The 25,657-nt window shown below is 33.8% G+C and overlaps 2 pseudogenes; both read left to right on the forward strand.

The window, feature by feature from the left end:
- Positions 1 to 16,090: 16,090 nt before the first annotated feature.
- On the forward strand, positions 16,091 to 17,730 carry LOC127102366 (beta-glucosidase 24-like; annotated as a pseudogene).
- Positions 17,731 to 22,299: 4,569 nt separating this feature from the next.
- LOC127102367 (beta-glucosidase 13-like) lies at positions 22,300 to 23,926 on the forward strand (annotated as a pseudogene).
- The last annotated feature ends 1,731 nt before the right edge of the window (positions 23,927 to 25,657 follow it).

Here is a 25,657-nt window from a genome sequence, read left to right on the forward strand (position 1 = left end):
TTTGGCAAAAGGTGAAGTTGACCTACGAGTTGGCAATGGAGCAAAGGTTGCTACTTTAGCCGTAGGATCTTATGTATTGACTTTACCTAGTGGTTTTATAATTCAGTTAGAGAACTGTTATTATGTACCTGCAATTAGCAGGAATATTATTTCCATTTCTTGTTTGGACAAGTTTTTGGTTTTTCATTTATAATAAAGAACAATTGTTGCTCAATTTATTTGAATGATATATTCTATGCTACTGCACAAATGAGCAATGGACTATATATCCTTGATCTCGAAATGCCTATTAATAACATTAATACTAAAAGGGTGAAACCTAACGAGTTAAAACCAACTAGTTAAGAATATTAAAACTCTTTGATCAGATCGAGGTGGTGAGTATTTAAGCCTAGGGTTTGATGACCATCAGAAAGAGTGTGGGATCCTATCCCAACTTACTCCTCCTGGAACACCCCAATGGAATGGTGTATCTGAGAGAAGAAATCGAACCCTGTTAGACATGGTCCGATCCATGATGAGTCACGCCGATCTTCCAAACTCCTTTTGGGGACATGCACTATTGACAGCAGCTTACACACTTAACCATGTTCCATCCAAAAAGGTTGAGAAGACACCATATGAGATATGGAGTGGTAAGAAACCACATATGTCTTACATGAAGATTTGGGGTTGCGAAGTTTATGTGAAATGACAAGTTTCAACTAAGCTTGAGCCCAAATCTGACAAATGCTTATTTGTGGGGTATCCTAAAGAAAAAGGAGGGTATTACTTCTACAATCCTTCTGAGGGCAAAATGTTTGTCGCTCTAACTGGAGTTTTCCTAGAAAAGGATTTTATTTCCAAAGGAACCAGTGGGAGGAAAGTAGAGCTTGAAGAAATTCAAGAATCACAAAGCATTGATACACCTATGGAGGAATTAGAGCAGGAAACACAAGTAGTTGTGTAAGAGCAACCTGCTCAAGTAGAACAAGACCAACGTAGGTCAGGCAGGATACATCACCTACCTGAGAGATATGGATATCTCATAACTGATCAAGGTGATGTATCACTCATGGATCAAGAACGAATATGAGCCTTGTGTCTACAAGAAGGTTAGTGAGAGCATGATCATTTTCCTGGTATTATATGTAGATGACATATTACTCATTGGAAACGATGTCCCTATCTCGCAACAAGTAAAGTCTTGGTTGGGGAAAAGCTTTTCTATGAAGGACCTAGGTGAAACAACCTATATATTAGGAATCAGAATCTATAGAGATAGATCACAAAACTGGTTGACCTAAGTCAAAGTACATACATAGACAAAGTGCTGAGAAACTTTAATATGCATGATTCCAATGGTTATGTGTTTTGCTTAAATGGTGGCGCTGTGAGCTAGAAAAGTTCAAAGCAAGATACAGTTGCTGATTCTACAATCGAGGCCGAGTATATTGCTACCTCAAGTGCAGCAAAGGAAGTTGTTTGGATAAAAAAGTTCATTAGTGAACTTGGCGTGGTTCCTAGCATTGTGGATCCCATTGGTCTCTATTATGATAACAATGGTGCTATCGCACAAGCTAAGTGTAGCACCTCAAATTTGCACCTATCATTGTACATACATTTTCATATTAGGTCATAGCATATCATGGTCCATTGCATAGCATTGCATTGCCTTTTTGCCTCAAGTGCAAGCCAATCAGAAGAATTAGGTCAAACTGATCAGGAGATCAGTCAACCAAGCAAACAAGGGTGTTTCCCAAGGAGCCAAGGCCCTGGGGTTGGTCCAACATGTTCACACAACTTGGGACATCATTTGAAGCCAAGTTCTCAAGGAATTAGGGTTTGGAAGTCATCAGTCAATGCACAATCAGCCAGAAACCCTAAAAGTCAACTGTTGGTCAACTGTCCATTTAATCAGGGATTTGATGATTGGATTTGGTTTGAGAGAGCTTATTCATGTCCAAATAGGCCTCATATATCATGTCAAACACCATCATGGAAGAATTTGAAGCCAGATCAAAAATTTCCAAAAATGGAAACTGGACCTGTAACTGAAACTTACCAAAAATGGAAAGTCTTGATCCTCAAACTTACATCATGATACAAGCTTCAAATGAATTTTTGCCCAACATGAAAGTTGAAGATCTTGTTCTCCCATTTCCAAAAAGTCCAAGAACTCTCAATTCCCATGTGTGGTTGGCAAGTTATGATCGGATCGATTTCAGAAAATCTTGAACTTCAAAAGGCCATATCTCTCAAACCATTTGGCCAATTTTGGTGGGGTTTTTTCCTACAAGTCACATTTGATCCCCTCTTTCCAAAAATATAAATTTCATGAGCCAAAACTTCACCAATCAAAATGGCATTTTTTGACTTGTCTCATTTAAATTCAAGTGTGGACCAAAGTTTGACTTTTTGAATTAGTGATTTTTAAACCATTTGGCCAATTGGGAATTGTTTAGAATATTATTTGCAGCATGCTCAAAGTCCCTTTTGTGCAGTACATGGAGCCCATGCTAGTTTGCTTGAACATTGGAACAAAAGTACAACTTTCTACTAACTCTATCCCACCATTTCATGGACCATGCTTTGTACTCTTAAACAGAATTTTTGGACATTTTTTTCTGTCACTTAGAAACACTAATTGCAGCCACGATCAAAGATTGCAACAGAAAAAAAGATCACTCATCCTCAAACTGCATTGACCTTGCTTTGCATTTCTACTTTTCTGTCCAAACTTCCAATGGACAAACCTTGGCCTTGCTTGTAACAAGAAAAGCTTCATTTTCCTGTCATGAGGAACTAGCAGACCAAGCACTTATCCTCTTATTTCCCTCAAGCCTCAATCCTTGCATTTTCCAAAAAACAGTCAAAACACAAAATAACTTAAACCTGGCATTGCTGTCACTATCTTTTCACCCTCTCAAACCTCACCTTGTTATTTGGCATTGAAGATTTTCTGTCAGAAAAAAACACAAAAAGCACCAAAACCTTGCCTTGCCAAAAAGCAACATGAAGGAGCAGATTATGGTCATTTTCCTGTCATGAGGAACTAATGACAGCAGCACCATCCAACACAACCAACTGACTCATACAAAAATCCTCACTCTCTCTCATTGGACATTCTCTCTCAAAAATTGCCAATGCTATTGAAAAGAACCAAAACACAAACCAACAGAACTGATTTCTCTCACTCCTCCTAAAAAACCTGCATTTGACCTTTGGCTTTGGCATTTTAGAATTTCCTGTCCAAACTTCCAATGAATTAAACCTGAGCCTTGCATTGCATCTTAAAACCCTGCTAGCCAACATAACCAACTGCATACAGCACTCTCTCTCAAAAAACTCACCTTGCTATTTTTGCATTTCAAACTTTCTGTCAAACACCACAGACCAAACTTTGCCCTGCAGCATCCAAGAGCAACATCCAACAGCAGGAATTCACCTTGCTTTGGCATTTGAGAAAATGCTGTCAAAAAGATTGCAACACAAGAAAACAACAAGGCCTTGTATTGTCACATGAAACAGCCACAAACCAACTCACTCATGCTGAATCCCTCTTACTTGCATTTCAAAAAGCTGTCAAAAACTCAAAACCACAAAGGCAATTTCTAACAGCATGATATACCTCATTTTCCTGTCATGGCATTGCACACAAAACAGCACACCTTTTCATCATTTTGAATGAACATTACACAAGCCACAAGACAGCAGACCAAACACTTGTCCTATCATTTCTCTCAAACCTCAATCCTTGCATTTACCAAATCATTCCAAAACTCACAAAATGAATTAAGCCTGGCTTTGATACAACCCAAACTGCATTTCCTGTCACAAAAAACCAGTAGCCCTACCACAACCAACTTCACATTCTCAAAAGACCTTGCCTTGCATTTCCAATTTCCTGTCCAAGAACTAAAAGGACACAAACCTAGCCATGACTATTTTCACCACCATTTCACCATTTCAAAACCTGTTTTCCACCACCATCCAATAGCAGAAAACATTGGTTCACAATTTTCTCAAAAATCACACTTTTGGCCATTTTCCAAAAACAGTCAACAAAACTCCAAATAACCAAGCCTGGCTTTTGTTAATTCATCATCAAGACAACATCATGAGCATACTTCCATCACCCTAAACCATCTGCATCAGCATCTTGCAAACACTAATTGTGTAGAACATTCATCCATGGCAATCCAAGTTTGAAGCATCCACAAGTCACAAGACCTTCACCATTCATCATCAGGAGGGCTCTAGGGTAACTGTTTCACTTCAATAACACCAAACAACATCAAGAACACAACTGCCCTTCAATTTTTGGTAAATATTCGACCTCCCTCTTTTGTCAAATTGATACATGATTTTAAAAGGTCTTTCAATGCTGAGTGTCATGATGCTTTTCTTTTTGAAAATGGTTGTGTATTCATGAAGATGTGATGAGATGAAGTTTGATGCTCGAAAATGTTTCCATTGATTTCTTGTTGAGTAGTTCAAATTAATGAAAACCAATGTTAGGATGTTGTTGTATGTTGTTTGATGATCACAATGGTGTAATCAATTGCAATTTCTGGAGAACTTTGAAAATCACGATTTGGGATGGTGATGAACAGTGGAAACCCTAATTTTCTTCAAGCCTGCCCAGAATTTCTTCCCCTCTCTCACGTGCATGCATGCCTTCATTTCACCAGCCAATAAGAACATTTCAATTCTGGGCCAAAACGGCATCGTTTAGATTAAGTGAATCATGGAATTACAAAAATGCCATTCTTTCAATATTAATTCAATTAATTTCTTCATGTTATTTCATTTTGATATCCCATCTTACAAAAATCATAACTTGCTCATTTTTGATCAAATTCAATGGGATTTTTTGTGTTGAGTTCATCATGACCTCTAGTATTTTATCATTATTTTTCCAGAATTTTTGGATGAGTGGTTTTTAAATGTTGCTAGGGTTTGTGACATGTGACCAAGTTTTGTACACTTTGCCAAAACATTTGTGAAATGATGAGAATGTATCCAATGGCTCCCAAATTTTTTGTGCTTAAACTAGACACACTCATGGTGATTTTGGTGTAGAGTTTGTGAATTTATCATTTGTGGTTTGTGAGTTATGATTTTTTTGAATTAGGGTGTGACAATTTGTGTCACACCATTGATGTCCAACTTCATGATTTTCATTACCATGCTTCTTGACCTCCAAATGACTTGATTTTTTGCATGAACCTACTATTGTATGTCTAGTTTACATGTGAATTTTCTTGGAATTATTTGTGGCATTTCCTAATTGTTTGAGATTTTCTCCCCTGTTGACCAAGATGTTGACCTTGTGTGACACTTGTTCCCATTTCATTTGTGAAATTCTCATACTTTATTAGATGGACATGAAATTTTACATGAGATAACTAGACATCCTCATCTTTGCCATGGTTTTAGTCCCATTCATTTATCATACACCATTTCTGACTTATGATTTTTCTAAGTTGATGCATGTTTGGTTGACTTCTTTGAGCATGTTCAAAATTGCTTTGACTTTCTGATTTTCATTGACTGCCTTCCACTTGTCCAAATGAGATGAAATTTGACATGCTTACCATGCTGTGGATTGTGATTGATCATGATTTATTTGGTGATTTTTGGAAATGTTTAAGATTGCTTTTGAGTTAAGTCTTGCTGTTGACTTCTATGAGCTTCTGTTTGCCATGTCTTGACCTAAATGGTTCACGAAATGATGATAGTGATTGATATGGATGTGAACCCAATTGGTTGTGTTTCTTAATTGTTTGAACATGATTTTAGATGCTTGCCCTTTGCTGTTTTGACTTTATCATTCATTTTTGACCCTAGGCTTGCCCTAGTGGTCCTGTTACTCACCTTTGAGCTTGTGTTTTCAGGTTGACCATCAAATGGCCATTGAGACCAATTCTTTTGATTGAGCTTGCTTAGAAATCATTGTCTAACTTGTTTGTTTTGTAGGTGGCTTGGCTCACATGCCCTAAGCCTTGTGCCTTGCACATCCATGTGCCTCTAATTGACTGTTGGTGTCTGTTTCTGTTTGAAGTTGCATACTAACATCTGCTTGACTGTTTCAGGTGCTTTAGTTGCTTAGTTCCTTGTGAACTTTTTTGCTTTGCTTTGCTTGTATAAGCAATTTGCATTGAGGTATGTCTCTTTTACTTCATGTAGTCTGGAAGACCTGGTCTGTTACTTGACCAGGCAACTGTCTGAAGTCCTCCTTAAGAGGCAATGTTTGTGGATGTTTAATTTTGTCCTTGCATAGAGTCAAAGACCTCCTAAGTGAAGAGGCAATTGGTGGAAGGTAGGGATATGCAATCTATCCCCCACTATTCAGTGTGTCATCTGCTTTGCTCACACCACTGTGTTGATGCATTGCAGATACAAACCCAAGATCTTGTACAATTGTACAGTTGAGTCAGTTTTAAATGTGTAGAAGGGTTCCCACTTTCTGAACCCACACATTCTTGTCTTAAGCTCTCCCAGGCCAGGGGTAAGAGCTGTGAAGTCTCATCTTCACTCACCTTTCATCTGCTTCACCTTAGCCCCTCAATGGCAAGGTTAAGAGCAACACTCACCCCATTCCAGAGGTTTGTTTGTTGAGGTTGATATGACCCCTCGACTAAAACCTAACCCTTGTTTGAGCCACTTGCTTGTGTATAGTGTGTGCTATCTGTGCTTGTAGGATTGTTTGACTTGCTTCCTGTGCAAGTTAGGATTGTTTGACTTGCTTCCCGTGCAAGTTAGGATTGTTTGACTTGCTTCCTGTGCAAGTTAGGATTAGTTTAGACTTGCTTCCTGTGCAAGTTAGGTTTTGCTTGGCTTGCTTCCTGTGCAAGTTAAGTGTGTGTGGCTTGCTTCCTGTGTGAGCCATGCTTAGGATAGGTTGGCCCTTGTGCCATTTAGCTAGAAACCTTAGCTTAGGGATGATTTTGCATGATAACATCTAGGCTCGAGTCGTAGTCTCCCTAGTGTTGTGTCTCCCTCTGTTATCTGGTTAGGCTAATCCTTTATCCCTCCGTAGGGGAACTACATCGCCCTGATCTTCATACCAGATGAAGTATGTAGGCAGAAGATTGAGCTGATCTCTCCGGGCGCCCCTTTTTTTTCTTTTTGAGTGTGTTGTCTGACAGTTGCTAGGCTCGAGTCCCCGACTCCTTAGCAATCTGTTACCCTTTTTTCTTTTTGAGTGTGTGCTTGACAGTTATAGGCTCGAGTCCCCGACTCCCTATCAACCTGTTGTGTTGTTGTGTGCTTGGAGGCCGATGTAAGTCCATCGAGTGGCATTTGGGTTCCAGTGTGCGTGTGTTTAGGTTCGGATGTCAATGTAAGCCCAGTGATTGGCATTTGGGCTCCACGTTTGCCTCTTTGCGTGTGTTTTGGTTCGGATGCTGATATAAGTCCAGTGATTGGCAGTCGGGCTCCACGTTTGCCTGTGTCTTGTTTTGTTTGTGTGCGTGTCAGCCGAGCTACGAATGCTCTGATTCTTCTTCGTCCAAGAAGATACGTATGCATAGGATGCGACATCCTAGCGAGCATGTGTCGTTTCCCCAGTCCGAACTACTTCGACTCTGATGTCTATGCCTGATAGACTAAGTAGGCCCAGGATACGATATCCTGCCGAGTCAGTTTCAGTCAGTCTCTTGCGTTTCTTTCAGCCAGTGTGTGTGAGTATTTGAGCAGTGTTTAGCAACCAATATTCTTTCCTTTTGTTCGTGGATCCCGTAGAGTACTACGGATGCGTAGGGGTGCTAATACCTTCCCTTCGCATAACCGACTCCCGAACCCATTCTCTTTGGTCGCGAGACCATGTTCTTTCCAGGTTTACTCTGAGCGTTTCCTTTCCCTCTTTTGGGATAAATAACGCACGGTGGCGGCTCTGTTGTTTCTTTCTTTTCCCGCCGGTTTTTCGCGCGATGCGACACTAAGGAGCCTAGATCTCACCAACGATCCAAACACATACTTAGGCGTTATCATCTCATTCGAGAGATAATAGATAGAGGACATGTGAAAATATGCAGAGTACCTACACTTGACAATATTGCTGACCCACTGACAAAGCCTCTTGCGCAGCAGAAGCATGATGGCTATACTAGATCTATGGGTATTAAGGGTATGCCTGATTGGCTCTAGTGCTAGTGGGAGATTGTTGGTGTAAGCCCTAGAGGCCAATACTTTTGGTACTTGTATCGAATTATATATTAATAATAAAAGGCTTTTTCTTGATTACGTTTGTTGAATAAAGTCCCTAGAATAGCTAGTCTGTTTAATGTATCAAGTATGACTTAATCATGAGATCACATTAAACATAAGGACACTATTCTTAAAGTATCCGTAGTCGAGCTTTAGTGTGAAATGGGATAACATTAAAGCATTAAGACTATTATGTTTGTAGACTGATGATTACATCTCATGGATCATGGATAATAAGTTATCAAGTCTTAAACATAGGTATAAATATTAAGAGTAATATTTATACCGGATTGACCCGCTATGAGAATACTATATAGAAAGTTATGCAAAGTGTCATAAGTAATTCTCATGGTGATAATGGTGTATACCACTCTTCGACCTGAAACCACTATGGATCCTAGATGTGGAGTCAGGTGCTTTATTGCTGATCCAACATTGTCCGTAACTGGATAACCATAAAGACAGTTGATGGGTACTCCACGAAGCATGCTGAGGGACATGAGTGACCTAGATGGAATTTGCCCATCCTGCATAACAGGATAAATGTCTATGGGCCCAATATTGAACTGGACAAGGATGACACGGTCTATGCCTTGTGTTCAATATAGACATAAGGGCAAAAGGGTAATTATACACATAAGTATTATCACAGAAGGTTTTGTCAGATCACATGACATTTTCGTGTCTTGGGTAGCAGTGATGTGTTGCTAGATACCGCTCACTGTTTATTATGTTAAATGCGTGATTTAATATAGTTGCCAACGTCACGAAAACCTACAGGGTCACACACAAAGGACGGATTGATGAGAGATAGAGTAACTAAGGAATACCGTAAGGTACGGTGCCCTTAAGTGAATTATAGAACATCGTAAGGTACGGTGTACTTGAGTAGAATACGAAATATGGTAAGGTACCATGGGCTTAAGTGATTTTGGGCATATTATAAGATATGGGCCAAAATACACTTAAGTGGGCTTTTTAGCTTGAAGCCCACACAAGTGGTTCTATAAATAGAACCCTTGTGCAGAAGCATTCATTGCGGTTGCATTTTTTTTATTTTTTCTCTCTCTCTCTCTCTCACTCAAAGCCTTCATTCGTACCAGCTAGCACTGAGATTGAAGGAATCCGTTCGTGTGGACTGAGTAGAGACGTTGTCATCGTTCAACGTTCGTGATCGCTCCGTGGATCTGCATCAAAGGTTCCGTAGACCTTATGTTAAGATTATCTGCAAAAATAGAGTTTACGAGGTTATTATTGTTATAACCATTTTTATGTTGTTTGTGCAAATATTAAATTTGCAAACTTCAATTTGATCTCAATAAAGATTTCGGTTTGAATAGTTGGAAATAAGCATAATTCAGATATTACATTACGTGAAATTTTCATGTCATTCATCTATATCGATATATGTCATCAAGTAAATTGATGTGGTGGTTGTCGGAGTCCTGTCACATTATATGTCAGTGACGAAAGTTGCGGTTGTTCCATTATTGATATATGAGTTTGACTAGATTGTAAAGTCGAAATCTACCGATAAATATCATTTGGATGCATGCCTAAAGAACTCTAATATAATTATTAAGATATATTGCCCAAGTGGGAGATTGTTGGGATATTTTTTATATAAATATTATTTAATTATTATATCACAATAATTATTATATGGGTATATATATTTATATTAATTATTATCAAATTAAGAAACTTAGGTTATTAAATGGTTAAATAAAGTTAAAAAGAGTAATTACATTTTTATTTAGTAATTAATTAATTTGTTGGATATGAGCTGAAATATGATTGACTGTCAAGATAACTCATTTCAAAATAATGGAAACCCTAATTGTCCATCACTCAATATATAGGTTATGATCCTTAATATATCGTATAACATGCATATTATCTCTTCTTTCAATCTGAAGAGTATTCAAAGTATTGCGACTACCAGTTGAGGATAGTCCACAAACCATCAAGTGTCGGTCACTTGTCAATCACTACTAAGGAAAATACTTATCACAACAGTTGCAAAAGGGATACCACGACGTTGAATTTAATGAGCTGAATTTAATGACACTTGTTAGCTCCTAGGTTATAAATAAACGGTTTAGGATCCAAAATAGGTCTAGCAAAAATATATTAATAAATTTGATGAGTTATTTGTCATTGTTTTTCCTATTAAAATATTCACTTACATTTGAATAATATTTAATACTAATTATTTTCTAAATAGTAAATAATATCAATAAATTAATTTTTAATTTATTTTCAAATATCAAGTTTTAAATTTCAATATGTTTCTTGTATATGTACGTAAATTTATAAAAATGTTTTATTTTATATTTTAACAATTTGTTTGTTTGTATATAAAAAAATTAGCTACTGATGTTAAAAATTGCAAAATAAAGAAAATAAGTTTGTGGAACTAGACCCAGATTCAATGAAAATAGAAAAATGACACCTACGAATATAAATTCATAATATACGAGATTTTTAACTATATATTGGAAATTTTGTAATAAAGGCCAATTAAATGATAAAAATAATATATTATTTTTATTTAAAAATTGAACTTTTTTTTCCTATGCAAGGATGTACTTTTACAATGCATGTTTAATGTGAAAAAATTAATTTTTTATATGTTCTAAAATGTGGTAATGTGTTAATGTGTGTGTGTAAGACCCCAATTTTGGCCCTACGATCCCTCATGGCATCATAACATGACATTTGCATAGCCTCAAGGATCATGATCATCTTGGTTCCTTACCTTTGGGTGGGACCTCTTGTGAGTGTTTTGAGATCATCAAGCATACTTGAATTGTATATTATTGCTTTTCTCCTTTTTTTTTCTAACCAAAAGCACAAAAATATGTCACTAACATCTTTTGTTTGAAGTTTGAGCAGTCACAAGGTCAAAAGCTCCTAGGAGATCCTTTGTGCAATGATAAGGTCAAAAGGAGATAAAAGCAAGCATGGTAATGGTTCCCAAAGATCTCATCCATCAAATATGCCTCCCTAAGTATCTCAATTCATCATTTTGATCAAAGCAAATCAAAGGGTTTGAGGTTTGTGTCCCAAGGAAACCCTAATTCATCTGTGTACCAAGTGTGCCTTGCTCATGAAGCAACCCCAGCCCATGGTCAAATACAATCAAGGGAAGTTCTTTAATTCATCATTTCATGCATATTTGAACTTATTTTAGTGTCCTCAATCATCAATTCATCAAGATATGAGTTATGGACTTGAGAAGTTGATCAGTCAATTCATCTGACTATTTTAAAATGCACTGAGACCTAACTTTTCATGTGTTGGTCAAATGGAGATGACCCCAAGAGAAACAATATTCTTAAGAACAATATGAACAACTTTCATGTTCATCAAAATTGGATTTGAAGCATGGAAGGTCATCATCCATTCCAAGACATTATAGGTCATTTTGACTGAAACCCTAATTTTGGGTCAACTTCCCAAGAACATAACTCATTCATTTTTTATGATTTTGAGGTGGAACTAAATGAATTGGAAATATTATTGTGTCTAATTCAAATGTTATGTTGAGAAAAATTTCAAAATCTCAAAAGAAATACATGTGATAATGCAAAACATTATAGGTCACTTTGGGCCAAATGCATTGAAATGTAAAAAAGTCCAACTTCAAGTGTCTATAACTTCTTCATTAAAAATCCAAATGAGGAAAAATTTAAGTCCAAATTGATTTTCTTGAAAATATCTACAACTTTGATGTTGAAGGTTTTATCATTTGGAGCTTGCACCATTTAGACAGAAGGGCTTGAACATTGGCCAAATTTGGAAACTTCACTTTTGCATGTTTTGCACCCTATACTTTAAACTCAAAATTCACTAATTTCCAAGGCCCAATTGAAATTTTGATCAACATATCATTTGTTCCTTATGAAATAAGCTTTCTAACCATTACACATGAGGTAGAATTTGGAGTTTGGAAGCACCATTTTCGAAGACATGAAGATTGAATGCATTTTGTGAAATTCCATTCAAATTGCCATGCATGAGCTGTTTATACTTAATGTACACGTCCATTTGCAATTCACATGAACTCAGCAGCTTGTTTCAGTCTTCATTGGGCCTTCCACATGATCACACAAGCCCATGCAATGAGAAATCCATTTGCCATGCACACGAGTAAACTCATGCACTCAGCCATTTCCAGCTATAAATACATGTGTTATGCTTCCTAATTCTCCAACCTAAAGGCGCCTGAAATGCTGCAAGAGTGAATCCCTAACCATACCAAAGGAATTAAGTTCATCTTTCTTCAAAAATTCAGATCTGAAATTCAATTGCATTTGGTTGAATTTTCAGATCTAAAGTTCCTAAACCTTCATCATTTGATCCATTGAAGTTCTGTTTTGCAAAAGGAACCAAGGAAAGAGACTCAAAGCTTCATAATCTAAAGGTTTTGATCAACTGGTTTTTGCTTCGAATCTCTTTATGCTTTGATCCATTGGCCTTGATATTATGTTGTCTGAAGTCCTCTCTATAGAGGCATCATTGTTGTATGCTTAATTTTTGAAATCGAGCAAGTTCATGATGAACACCACCAAACTTCCATCTCTAATTTCTCTCTTAATAGGAATCTAGAGTGGAAGTGAGTGGCACAGGAGTGATGTACATCCCTTCACCTTTCGAACGGTGCCTGGATCGTCCATTTTAATGAACATTTGAATCTCTGCATTTTTTGAACTTCGCCGGAGCTCACCGGAGAAGACGGTGGCGCTGGCCACCGTCTCATTGCCAGATTGCATCTGGACCGTTTGATCACTTTCCCAGATTGAATCATGGCCTTTGTTTGTTATGACTTTTTTAAATGCATTGTGTGACGCGTTTGACTAAGGCATTTGGTAGGCGCGCGCTTGAGATCCGTCTGATCTGCCAGGTCAATTAATGAACTGGATCCAACGCCTCTCCTTTTTTCTGATTTTTCTAATTTCCATTTTATTTCTTTTATTTCATTTTATTTCAAAAATTCATAACTCTCTCATTTTAATTCCAAAAAATATGGGACCAATTGCATTATTTTTGTTTTTTATTCTAGTTTCTAAAAATGATTTTTAATATTTTTTATTTGATCATTTGATATTTTTTGTGAATTTTCTCTTTTCTGGTTATTTTTAATTCATTTTAAATAGTTTTTGATATTCAAAAAATACAAAAATATTTTCTCAACCTATTTGAATGATGATGGATCTATGAAAAATATTCTCATCAATTTATTAATTGATTTGAAAGTTATTTGAGATTTTAGTTCAATTAGGTTATTTTTATTCATTTTTAGTTGATTAAAAATAGTTTCTGACTTTTAAAAATGCTGAAATTTTTTGTCAAACTTTGTTTGACCTTGTTGAACTTGGGATAATTCACTTGGACTTTCCAAAGTTGATTTGAAGTGATTTTGAAGTTTGACCTTTCTTTAATATTTTAATTCAAGTTTATTTTCAGAAATTAAAAAATGCCAAAAATATTTTGTTTATTTCTTGACTTCCAATCTTCATCCCACTTCTGTTTGACCATGATCCTCAATGTCTTTGGTCAACTTTTGATTGATTGGTACATTCCATTCCATTTTAATGCACTTTAATTCTTCATCTCCATTCTTCTTCTTCTTCTTCTTCTTCTTCTTCTTCTTTTCTTTTGGATCAATGAGTTAAAGATTGATAAGTTAGCATTGATTAGGGATGTTTAATCTTCCTTGATTAAAATCTAATTCATCTTGATCAATTGATCAAGTGAATGGCTTTGCATTAAGGATAGATTGCTTCCTAAATCATGCAAAGGACTTAAACCAATACAAGATCATTTCTCTTCTTCTTTTTTGGCATGGCAATTTGTTGGAACTTGGTTCACTAATCAAGACTTCTAACTTGTGTTGTTGCCTACATTATTATTGGCCGACCTTAGATAGTTGTGACTTCTACATAAGTCCAATTACGATTGCTTAACATAGCGCTAAATTTGCCTTATGGCACACTAATTACTAACATTAACCATTAACCATTAACATTTACTTCTTGCACTTTACTTTTATGCAATTTATTATCCTTGTACATATTATTCATTTGCTTTTCCTTTTGCTCACTTGAGCACATGTTTATGTTAATGCTATTTGCCTTTTACTCACTTGAGCACATAATTGTGTATATTTCATTGTGTTTGTGTTTTGATTGTTGTGGACCAAATGCAAAGAAATGGACAAAAGGACTTAGATGTTAGGACCTTACCCAAGCTAATGGAGTTTGAAGAGCAACTAGGCCTCATGCCTTTAGAATGCTTAAAGCTTGAAGATGAACATTGAAAGGACCAAATTTTAAACTCCCTCTTGTCCATTCTTTGATTGCATTATAGAACTTTTTGATGTGTGTGTTCTTGTGCTAGGGATTCTAACATTGAGCCAAAGTGAAGAACCATTGCCATGAGCTTCCAAGAGAGAGAGATCTAAAAGCCATTGGAAGATTCCTAGGAGCTTGTTGTGATTGTGTGCTTGATTGCTTGAATGTTTGTTTATCTTGCTTGCACATTCCAAAGGATGGGAGCTACTTGGATCATCAATATGATCTCAAGAGAGGAACTCCATTTGTGGTCTTGTTCTCTTATCTCTTACCTCTTGTATGATTAAGACTTTAGCCATTCTTCTTCTTCTCTCCACTCTAACCCAAGCCAAAACTTTTTGTGCAAACATTTAACACTTCTTTTCAAACATTAGAAACCCAAGACTTATGCTTTTGATTTTCAAACTTCCTTTTCATAACACTTATTTTGAATTGAATCTTTAAGTCAAACTTTGACCATATTTTGTAAATACTTTTCATTGGTAAATATAACCCATTCAAATATCTTTTTGTGGTTTCAATGGCCACTTTCTTAATCAAACTTTTCATAACCTTTAGCTATTAGGTTTGAGTTATCCTTGAGCTAGATGTAATACTCACCTATATCCTTAGTGATGGACAATGAGTCTTCCATGCTTATTATAGGGCTAACCCCTCACTAGCATGTTGAAGCTATCCTCACATGGTGGATTTGTGGTTTTTAGGTTGAGTTTTCTCCCTTGGATAACAAAATACCTTAAGGCTTTTGGACCAATCAATTCACCAACTCATTTCAAGATTTTTTTACCCCGAACTACGAGGTTTTGATCCTAATCTTTTTTAAGATGGTACGTAGGCAATGGGTTTATCCATCCAAACACAAAATGTAAATAAACTTGTATATTCTCTTCTCACCTCTTCAATCATGTTTGCACAAATAAATTTCACAAAACACCAACCTTACAACAAATGTGAAAAGGGCTCCCTAGGAGTACCTAGGATGTTTTGGGTGCTTAACACCTTCCCATTGCATAACCAACCCGCTTACCCCGATCTCTGACATTTTTACTAGTTTTTTATTCGATAAAACTTTTAGGTTTTTGTTTGTTTTCTAACCATTCCTTTGGATAAATAGAAGTGCGGTGGCGACTCGACTTGTATGGTTTACCTTGGATTTAGTCAATATCTCTAATGGTAACGAATACCCCGCTACAGTGTGGTGCAAAGTCGTTATTAATGAAAATATAACATCAAAAAAAGTAATGGTCGGGTACTTATAATAAATTTATTACATTGAAAATATCACAGTGATCAGGAAACAAGGGACAACTTTATCTAATCGGAAAGTCTATAAATTATTAGATTTGTATTCATATGATTCAAAGAACTCTAAAAAGAATACAATCATAGATTTTTGCTGTAACATTTTTAATTGTTTTAAAAAACAATAATTATCATCTTACAAGTTGTCATGCACATAAAAATCTAGTATAAATTTGTTTTCCTCTTCCTACTGAGTAATTGCGATTTATTATCAAACTCCAAAAAAATATCTTTGGATGCAGAAAATATACATTATGTCATCTTTGAGAATTTCTAAAATTGTTCTTGCAATCTTGTCGTTTGTTTGGATTTCCAACATTTCCACCCATGCACAAGTTCTATTTCCCTTGAAGAAAACATCTGAGTTTCGTCAATCACTTTCTTCACAGATTGGAGAATGGGCTACAAATAATACATATGACTCTATATTAAAATTCATAAATTCACCAAGTTTTCCGAGTCGAGGATCATTTCCAAATGGCTTTTTGTTTGGTGCTGGATCTTCTGCCCTTCAGATTGAAGGAGCGCAACATGAAGGAGGAAGAGGACTTGGTATATGGGATGATATAACTGAGCATAAAAAAGTGTGTATTTAGATGTGGATAAGTTTTCCAAAAAGAATGAACATTATAAGCGCTATAAGGAGGATGTGCAACTTTTAAAGAAGCTTGGAGTAAACTCTTATAGAATGTCCATCTCTTGGAATAGAGTAATGCCAAATGGAACCTTGGAAGGAGGTATAAATCAAGAAGGTATCAACTTCTACAACAATTTGATCAACGAGTTGCTAAAAAATGGTATTGAACCTTTTGTGACTATCATGCACTTTGACTATCCATTAGCTCTTCAACAAAAACTCGGTGGCTTCTTAAATCACTCCATTGTGACACATTTCAAGGATTTTAGTGAACTCTTATTCAAAACATATGGAGATCGGGTGAAACATTGGACTACAATCAATGAGGGAGAGGTCACAGCTGTATTTCAATACATGCACAATAGTGATAATATGTCTGTTGAGGCATGCCCAACTAAAGGTAGAATATGTACAGAAGCATACATTATACTTCATAATTTCCTCATTGCCCATGCTACATCATCAAATTTATACAAAACAAAATTTCAAGCAATACAAGGGGGGGATATTGGAATTGCCCTTTCATCAGGAAGTTATGTTCCCTACAACTCTAATCCGGAGGATGTGGCTGCTACTAAAAGACTAACAGATTTCTATTGGGGATGGGTTTTAGATCCAATTTTCCATGGAGACTATCCATAAATAATGAGAAAGCTAGTGGGGAACAGGCTACCCAAATTTACAAAAAAGGATAAAAAAATGTTAAATGGAAGCACAGACTTTATCGGGATCAATTATTATACTTCTCACTTTGCTAGATATGAATCAAATAGAACCAAAGTTTTTGGTGATAATTTGGATGCCTTAGCCATGTCTGAAGTTTCTAACATCGAAGGAAAAACTCTAGGTTACATCAATCAATACGGTTTAAACTTTGTCTACCCTGAAGGATTATATGACTTCTTACTTTATATTAAGAAAAATGACCAACATCCAAAAGTCTACATAACGGAAAATGGCATTGCTTCTTTCAAAACCCCAAATCCATTAAAGGACGAACATCGAGTTGCTTACATTGCTTCACATATTAACGCGACCAAAGCAGCCATAGATGCTGGTGTAAACGTTCGTGGTTACTTTGCCTGGGCAGCTTTTTATATATTTGAATTTCAAGCCGGCTATTCTAGAAATTGGGAGCTTTATCATGTCGATTTTAATGATAGTCTAAAGCGTATACCAACTGACGCAACTAATTGGTATAGCAAGTATTTGACAGATGAACTTAGTTATCTAAACTAAAAAATAAAGTATATCAATCCAAATGGATAACATGGAAAACAATCCCGTTGAAAAATTATTATTTATAACACGATGATTATTTAATTTGTTTGTTTGGAAATTATTTAAATACTCATATTTATGATTTTGATTAGCGTAGATACTAGTACGATTCACGTGTTAATGTTCACTCGTGTAAAAATTCAAAGAATGTGTAAGGAATTTTGCGGTAAAATATATTGTAAACTCGTTGTTTGCCAAAGTTAAACAAAAATTTATTTATTTTAAGTGATTTCATGTATGTGAAGAATTTATTACCCATTCCGTCTAGCTATTAGAGTAAATTGTTAAATACTTCAAAATCGTAAGCTTAGCTTTCTAGCGCAGGTGTTATATGCATTAGACCACTTTATAGCTCCTGACAATAAAAACAATCATGCGTACATTTTTGTTCATATAAGTTACTTTTAAATGAAATATTATGAAGCCATTGTGGCAAATGACCATTCATAACATTATTCTCTTTCACATTTTGTCGTATTGCTCATCTAAATGTTATATTCATCCTAATTATCTAAATTGAGTTTTTAATCATATGAAAATTCTATAGCTATTGAACATCCAAAACTAGAACACACGTCATTTTTTTTATTTTAATAATATATTTAAGTGGACTTTGATTTGAATTAATTTTGCATTTTGGGTACTTATATCTAGCCGTTTTAATGGGTAACAAAGAATATTCCTACTAATTACTATTGATTATTTATTTGTATTGTTGATTGTCTCATTTGTAGACAATTTTAAATCTAATTAATTTTATTTTCTAAATTAAAAGTAATACTATTTAATGTTCTGTCAAAGAGATGTGAAAGACTAATTAGAAATAGAAATGGAAAAATATATCTCCATAATACTCTTCCTTTAATGTCCATTGAAGAAGTGTCTTGATAAAATCTTACAAAAAAAAGTAGGACAAAAATCAGAGTGAATATAAAAGAAAAGTGCAACATCAATTTATAGGAAATCTGGATTGTTAAAAAAATCTTACAAAGAATTAAAAATGATACAAAACCATTGTGAAGATAAAATGGTGGATAATTTATTTATACCTCTTCTTCACGCACAATATAATTTCTCATATGTGGAGACTAATCTTCGCGAAATCATTTTGATTATGCGGTGACTTTGAAAAATTACGGTTATATATCCTTTAATATATTCTTTTTCAGATTAGCAACCCAATCAATATCATACTCATTGAATTATTGATAAAAAATTTATGTTGAAGCAAGGTCGTCAGCTTCATATAAGTATCAAATCATAGACCTCAACCAAAACAAACTCACGACTTATTTCATATTGTGCTAAAAATCTACATATCCATGATAACAAACTATATGCTTGATGGGTCGGATAAAGTTTTGAAAAAAAACACTAATGTGGCTATGATAGAGTTTCCTTTTTCATAATGGACAACCATCCGTTCCAGAGAGGATGGAAGTTCATGACTAGGGCATCATGTGTTAAAAATATTGACTATAAAGAAAAATTCTATTTGGTTTTCTTGGAAACTCTTTGTATGGTTACTCATGAAGCTCTTTGTTCATTATATATTTTGGACTTACATGAGATGAATGTTAAAATTGTACTTCGTAATAAAAATATTAATGAAATAATATGGTATAACCACGAGAAACTTTATGCCAATAGAAAAAAAGTAGATGGTTTGAAAATTAATAAAATTCTTTTGAGTTAATAACGATATCTCCTTAGCGATACCACATCGTCATGCAACTTAATTGCCTCACTTGGTTTTGAGATGAATATTATAATATTAATTGTCTTATTTATTTTTAAGATAAGTATTTTAAAGTTAGTTGTCTTATTCGATTTTGAGATGAATAAGAGGAAAAATTATGGGTATTATAAAGTATGTGGGAGTAAATTTATGTTTCTTATATAACCTATCGGTTTTATTCTATTAAGTGGAGTTTTCTTTTTACGTGAAACCAAGAAGTCTCTAATTAAAATTTACCGTGCAAGATCTTGGGGACACCTCAGTTATTTTGATATTTAGATATTATTCTCATGGTATCCTTTGAATATCGCAAAAGAGTTTAAATCATTAAGGTTGAAAGTAAATTCGACATGAAATAAAATAAACTTTAGGACATGTCAATTATAAACTGGAAACTATTAGGTCTCATTTATATCTACCTTAAAGTAAATATGAAAATTTAAAATTTTGAGCATTCTCCTATGCTTAGGTTGTGAGAATTTTATATATGATTTTATTTATATGTATATAATTTGAACAAATCAATATTTAATTGCTTAAATAAATAAAAAAGCAACCACGAGGATTGTTATAGAGAACAAAAGAGTTTTTGCTCATAAATCGAAGATCTAACATCGGGGAGATCATTAGTATATTCAACTCAAATCTTTTAATAGTCAAATAGACATTCTAATATGATAAAAATAAAGGTAAGTATTTACATCACACAGTTACAATTCACTACAAAGTTTTTAAAGACCACTCAAGTTATGTTGTGTTGTAAGACAATCATATGGTGTTTCAGTAAAAGATTTTAAAAATTCCATTGACAAATAAGTTATTATTCTTGAAATAGAATATATACAAATAAAAGTTATGATAAGAGACTCAATCATCAAAGACTTGACATATAACATCTTTCATATGATTCTTGTCACTGAGAATGTCTTGGATTAGTGAGAGACACTACTTATTAATGTTTTATATTATTGTTTCCATATCAATATAGACTTTATGTTAAGATTATCTGCAAAAATAGAGTTTACGAGGTTATTATTGTTATAACCATTTTTGTGTTGTTTGTGCAAATAATAAATTTGCAAACTTCAATTTGATCTCAATAAAGATTTCAGTTTGAATAGTTGGAAATAAGCATTATTCAGATATTACATTACGTGAAATTTTCATGTCATTCATCTATATCGATATATGTCATCAAGTAAATTGATGTGGTGGTTGTCGGAGTCCTGTCACATTATATGTCAGTGACGAAAGTTGCGGTTGTTCCATTATTGATATATGAGTTTGACTAGATTGTAAAGTCGAAATCTACCGATAAATATCATTTGGATGCATGCCTAAAGAAGTCTAATATAATTATTAAGATATATTGCCCAAATGGGAGATTGTTGGGATATTTTTTATATAAATATTATTTAATTATTATATTCCAATAATTATTATATGGGTATATATATTTATATTAATTATTATCAAATTAAGAAACTTAGTTTATTAAATGGTTAAATAAAGTTAAAAAGAGTAATTACATTTTTATTTAGTAATTAATTAATTTGTTGGATATGAGCTGAAATATGATTGACTGTCAAGATAACTCATTTCAAAATAATGGAAACCCTAATTGTCCATCACTCAATATATAGGTTACGATCCTTAATATATCGTATAACATGCATATTATCTCTTCTTTCAATCTGAAGAGTATTCAAAGTATTATGACTACCAGTTGAGGATAGTCCACAAACCATCAAGTGTCGGTCACTTGTCTATCACTACTAAGGAAAACACTTATCACAACAGTTGCAAAAGGGATACCACGACGTTGAATTTAATGAGCTGAATTTAATGACACTTGTTAGCTCCTAGGTTATAAATAAACGGTTTAGGATCCAAAATAGGTCTAGCAAAAATATATTAATAAATTTGATGAGTTATTTGTCATTGTTTTTCCTATTAAAATATTCACTTACATTTGAATAATATTTAATACTAATTATTTTCTAAATAGTAAATAATATCAATAAATTAATTTTTAATTTATTTTCAAATATCAAGTTTAAAATTTCAATATGTTTCTTGTATATGTACGTAAATTTATAAAAATGTTTTATTTTATATTTTAACAATTTGTTTGTTTGTATATAAAAAAATTAGCTACTGATGTTAAAAATTGCAAAATAAAGAAAATAAGTTTGTGGAACTAGACCCAGATTCAATGAAAATAGAAAAATGACACCTACGAATATAAATTCATAATATACGAGAATTTTAACTATATATTGGAAATTTTGTAACAAAGGCCAATAAAATGATAAAAATAATTTTTTTTTTTTTGTTTTAAATTTAACTTTTTTTCCTATGCAAGGATGTACTTTTACAATGCATGTTTAATGTGACAAAATTAATTTTTTTATATGTTCTAAAATGTGGTAATGTGTTAATGCATGTGGTGCAAAGTCGTTATTGATGAAAATATAACATCAAAAAAAGTAATGGTCGGGTACTTACAATAAATTTATTACATTGAAAATATCACAGTGATCATGAAACAAGTGACAACTTTATCTAATTGGAAAGTCTATAAATAATAAGATTTGTATTCATATGATTCAAAGAACTCTAAAAAGAATACAATCATAGATTTTCGCTGTAACATTTTTAATTGTTTTAAAAAACAACAATTATCATCTTACAAGTTGTCATGCACATAAAAATCTAGTATAAATTTGTTTTCCTCTTCCTACTGAGTAATTGCGATTTATTATCAAACTCCAAAAAAATATCTTTGGATGCAGAAAATATACATTATGTCATCTTTGAGAATTTCTAAAATTGTTCTTGCAATCTTGTCGTTTGTTTGGATTTCCAACATTTCCACCCATGCACAAGTTCTATTTCCCTTGAAGAAAACATCTTAGTTTCGTATATTGGAGAATTGGCTACAAATAATACATATGACTCTATATTAAAATTCATAAATTCACCAAGTTTTTCGAGTCGAGGATCATTTCCAAATGGCTTTTTGTTTGGTGCTGGATCTTCTGCCCTTCAGATTGAAGGAGCGCAACATGAAGGAGGAAGAGGACTTTGTATATGGGATGATATAATTGAGTATAAAAAAGGTGTGTATTTAGATGTGGATAAGTTTTCCAAAAAGATTGAACATTATAAGCGCTATAAGGAGGATGTGCAACTTTTAAAGAAGCTTGGAGTAAACTCTTATAGAATGTCCATCTCTTGTAATAGAGTAATGCCAAATAGAAACTTGGAAGGAGGTATAAATCAAGAAGGTATCAACTTCTACAACAATTTGATCAACGGGTTGCTAAAAAATGGTATTGAACCTTTTGTGACTATCATGCACTTTGACTATCCATTAGCTCTTCAACAAAAACTCGGTGGCTTCTTAAATCACTCTATTGTGACACATTTCAAGGATTTTAGTGAACTCTTATTCAAACATATGGAGATCGGGTGAAACATTGGACTACAATCAATGAGGGAGAGGTCACAGTTGTATTTCAATACATGCACAATAGTGATAATATGTTTGTTGAGGCATGCCCAACTAAAGGTAGAATATGTACAGAATCATACATTCTACTTCATAATTTCCTCATTGCCCATGCTACATCATCAAATTTATACAAAACAAAATTTCAAGCAATACAAGTGGGGGAAATTGGAATTCCCCTTTCATCAGGAAGTTATGTTCCCCTACAGCTCTAATCCGGAGGATGTGGCTGCTGCAAAAAGACTAACGGATTTCTATTGGGGATGCGTTTTAGATCCAATTTTCCATGGAGACTATCCACAAATAATGAAAAAGCTAGTGTGGAACAGGCTACCCAAATTTACAAAAAGCGAATAAAAAAATGTTAAATGGAAGCACAAACTTTATCTGGATCAATTATTATACTACTCACTTTGCTAGATATGAATCAAATAGAACCAAAGTTTTTGGTGATAATTTTGATGCCTTAGCCATGTCAGAAGTTTCAAACATCGAAGGAAGAACTCTAGGTTACATCGATCAATACGGTTTAAACTTTGTCTACCCTAAAGGATTATATGACTTCTTACTTTATATTAATAAAAATTACCAAAATCCAAAAATCTACATAACAGAAAATGGCATTGCTTCTTTCAAAACCCCAAATCCATTAAAGCACAAAACATCGAGTTGCTTACATTGCTTCACATATTAACGCGACCAAAGCAGCCATAGATGCTGGTGTAAACGTTCGTGGTTACTTTGCCTGGGCAGCTTTTGATACATTTGAATTTCAAGCAGGCTATTCTAGAAATTGGGGGCTTTATCATGTCGATTTTAATGATAGTCTCAAGCGTATACCAACTGAAGCAGCTAATTGGTATAACAAGAATTTGACAGATGAATTTAGTAATCTAAACTAAAAAATAAAGTATATCAATACAAATGGATAACATGGAAAACAATCCCGTTGAAAAATTATTATTTATAACACGATGATTATTTAATTTGTTTGTTTGGAAATTATTTAAATACTCATATTTATGATTTTGATTAGCGTAGATACTAGTACGATTCACGTGTTAATGTTCACTCGTGTAAAAATTCAATGAATGTGTAAGGAATTTTGCGCTACAATGTAATGTAAACTTGTTGTCTACCAAAGTTAACCAAAAATTTATTTATTTTAAGTGATTTCATGTATGTGAAGAATTTATTACCCATTCCGTGTAGCTATTAGAGTGAATTGTTAAATACTTCAAAATCGTAAGCTTAGCTTTCTAGCCCATGTGTTATATGCATTAGACCACTTTATAGCTCCTGACAATAAAAACAATCATGCGTACATTTTTGTTCATATAAGTTTCTTTTAAATGATATATTATGAAGCCATTGTGGCAAATGACCATTCATAACATTATTCTCTTTCACATTTTGCCGTATTGCTCATCTAAATGTTATATTCATCCTAATCATCTAAATTGAGTTTTTAATCATATGAAAATTCTATAGCTATTGAACATCCAAAACTAGAACGCACGTCATTTTTTTTATTTTTAATAATATATTTTAAGTGGACTTTGATTTGAATTAATTTTTCATTTTGGGTACTTATATCTAGCCGTTTTAATGGGTAACAAAGAATATTCCTACTAATTACTATTGATAATTTATTTGTATTGTTGATTGTCTCATTTGTAGACAATTTTAAATCTAATTAATTTTATTTTCTAAATTAAAAGTAATACTAATTAATGTTCTGTCAAAGAGATGTGAAAGACTAATTAGAAATAGAAATGGAAAAATATATCTCCATAATACTCTTCCTTTAATGTCCATTGAAAAGGTGTCTTGATTAAATCTTACAAAAAAAATGTAGGACAAAAATCAGAGTGAATATAAAAGAAAAGTGGAACATCAATTTATTGGAAATCTGGATTGTTAAAAAAATCTTACAAAGAATTAAAAATGATACAAAACCATTGTGAAGATAAAATGGTGGATAATTTATTTATACCTCTTCTTCACGCACAGTATAATTTCTCATATGTGGAGACTAATCTTCTCGAAATCATTTTGATTATGCGGTGACTTTGTAAATTTACGGTTATATATCCTTTAATATATTCCTTTTCAGATTAGCAACACAATCAATATCACTCATTGAATTATTGATAACAAATTTATGTTGAAGCAAGGTCGTCAGTTTCATATAAGTATCAAATCATAGACCTCAACCAAAACAAACTCACGACTTATTTCATATTGTGCTAAAAATCTACATATCCATGATAACAAACTATATGCTTGATGGGTCGAATAAAGTTTTGAAAAAAAACACTAATGTGGCTATGACAGAGTTTCCTTTTTCATAATGGACAACCATCCGTTCCAGAGAGAATGTAAGGTCATGACTAGGGCATCATGTGTAAAAATATTGACTATAAAGAAAAATTCTATTTGGTTTCTTGGAAACTCTTTGTATGGTTAGTTATGAGGCTCTTTGTTCATTATATATTTTGGACTTACATGAGATGAATGTTAAAATTGTACTTCGTAATAAAATATTAATGAAATAATATGGTATAACCACGAGAAACTTTATGCCAATAGAAAAAAAGTAGATGGTTTGAAAATTAATAAAATTCTTTTGA

The sequence above is a fragment of the Lathyrus oleraceus genome, chromosome 7 (assembly GCF_024323335.1).
Source record: "Lathyrus oleraceus cultivar Zhongwan6 chromosome 7, CAAS_Psat_ZW6_1.0, whole genome shotgun sequence".
Taxonomy (NCBI): domain Eukaryota; kingdom Viridiplantae; phylum Streptophyta; class Magnoliopsida; order Fabales; family Fabaceae; genus Lathyrus; species Lathyrus oleraceus.